General features: G+C 26.3%; 1 protein-coding gene across 2 annotated transcripts in view; it reads right to left on the bottom strand.

The window, feature by feature from the left end:
* Window positions 1-2500, bottom strand: part of LOC116958310 (caspase-2) — a 78798-nt gene that overhangs the window by 55422 nt on the left and 20876 nt on the right. The window lies entirely within an intron of this gene.

Below are 2500 nucleotides of genomic sequence, written 5' to 3' on the forward strand. Positions count from 1 at the left end.
AATATATATAAAACAATAAAAAATTCTCACGACGTTTCGACCATAACTCAAACGGTCATCATCACACCTGATGATAAAGTCACGTTGAAGAGAAACAACAAAATAACAAAATATATATAAAACAATAAAAAATTCTCACGACGTTTCGACCATAACTCAAACGGTCATCATCACACCTGATGATAAAGTCACGTTGAAGAGAAACAACAAAATAACAAAATATATATAAAACAATAAAAAATTCTCACGACGTTTCGACCATAACTCAAACGGTCATCATCACACCTGATGATAAAGTCACGTTGAAGAGAAACAACAAAATAACAAAATATATATAAAACAATAAAAAATTCTCACGACGTTTCGACCATAACTCAAACGGTCATCATCGCACCTGATCATCATCACACCTGATGATGACCGTTTGAGTCATCATCACACCTGATCATCATCACACCTGATGATGACCGTTTGAGTTATGGTCGAAACGTCGTGAGAAAATTTTTTATTGTTTTATATATATTTTGTTATTTTGTTGTTTCACATCAACGTGACTTTACCGAAAAAACTAAGAATATGTAACACTACATTTAGTTTAACACGTAGGCTTTCGCGACCAATATTATTCATAATCCATTGAAATTTGAGAGGAACAAGAACAACTTTAATCGCCCTGACAGCTACAGGCTTAGTGCGGCCTGGAAGCGTATTGTTGTTAAATAACACACGGTACATTTTGATTTAAAGAATTACTAATCTACAACTCATTACTAATCGTAACCATTGACTGATTACTAATCGATTATATAATTACAATAACCTCCCCTCCGCCTCTAATCACTGCACCTGATATGAGTTGAGTGATGATAAAAACCGGGAGCGAGCGGAGAGGGCTTTACCATTCTGGCGAATTGCCCGATGGTGATGCTGGATGTATTTACCAGCGAAACGTCAGGGTACAACTCAAACTGTAAATGTTGTGGATTCACTCTTCAACACACCGGTGGGCTAAAGTAGTGAATTATTTTGTGTCTTTTGTCAACGTGACACTTTTTTTTGCTGATTGGCCGTGTCGGGTGGTGGAGGGTTACGACACACATTTATAAATAAACGCGATCTAACCCAAAAAACACCATTTATTACGAATAATATTTAATTTAGATTTTATATTTTTATTTATTTACATTTAATTTAGATTTTTATTTTATTTACATTTTATTTAGATTTTATATTTTTATTTATTTACATTTAATTAAGATTTTATATTTTAAATTTATTTACATTTAATTTAGGTTTTATATTTTTATTTATTTACATTTTATTTAGATTTTATATTTTTATTTTATTTACATTTAATTTAGATTTTATATTTTTATTTTATTTACATTTGATTTTTATTTCATATTTTTATTTTATTTACATTTTATTTAGATTTTATATTTTTATTTATTTACATTAAATTTTTATTTTATATTTTTATTTATTTACATTAAATTTAGATTTTTTTATTTTTATTTATTTACATTTTATTTAGATTTTATATTTTTATTTTATTTACATTTTATTTTTATTTTATATTTTTATTTGATTTACATTTAATTTAGATTTTATATTTTTATTTTATTTACATTTAATTTAGATTTTAGATTTTTATTTATTTACATTTAATTTTTATTTTATATTTTTATTTATTTACATTTAATTTTTATTTTATATTTTTATTTTATTAACATTTTATTTAGATTTTATATTTTTATTTATTTACATCAAATTTTTATTTTATATTTGTATTTATTTACATTTTATTTAGATTTTATATTTTTATTTATTTACATTTAATTTAGATTTTATATTTTTATTTATTTACATTTAATTTATATTTTATATTTTTATTTTATTTACATTTAATTTATATTTTATATTTTTATTTTATTTACATTCAATTTAGATTTTATATTTTTATTTTATTTACATTTTATTTAGATTTTATATTTTTATTTATTTACATTACATTTTTATTTTATATTTTTATTTTATTTACGTTAAATTTTTATTTTATATTTGTATTTTATTCACATTTAATTTTTATTTTATATTTTTAATTTAATTACATTTTATTTAGATTTTATATTTTAATTTTATTTACATTTTATTTTTATTTCATATTTTTATTTTATTTACATTTTATTTTTATTTTATTTACGTTTTATTTTTGTTCTGCTGCCGCTGGGTGGGTGGGTGGGTGAGTGGGTGAGTGAGTGGGTGAGTGAGTGAGTAGGTGAGTCAGTGGGTGGGTGGGTGGGTGAGTGAGTGAGTGAGAGGGTGAGTGGGTGGGTGAGTGAGTGAGTGGGTGAGTGGGTGGGTGAGTGAGTGGGTGAGTGAGTGAGTGAGTGGGTGAGTGAGTGAGTGGGTGGGTGAGTGGGTGGGTGAGTGGGTGGGTGGGTGGGTGAGTGGGTGGGTGGGTGAGTGGGTGAGTGGGTGGGTGGGTGGGTGAGTGGGT

This window comes from Petromyzon marinus, chromosome 75 (genome assembly GCF_048934315.1).
Source record: "Petromyzon marinus isolate PM22_M1 ecotype Great Lakes invasive population chromosome 75, UKy_Petmar_22M1.pri1.0, whole genome shotgun sequence".
Taxonomy (NCBI): domain Eukaryota; kingdom Metazoa; phylum Chordata; class Hyperoartia; order Petromyzontiformes; family Petromyzontidae; genus Petromyzon; species Petromyzon marinus.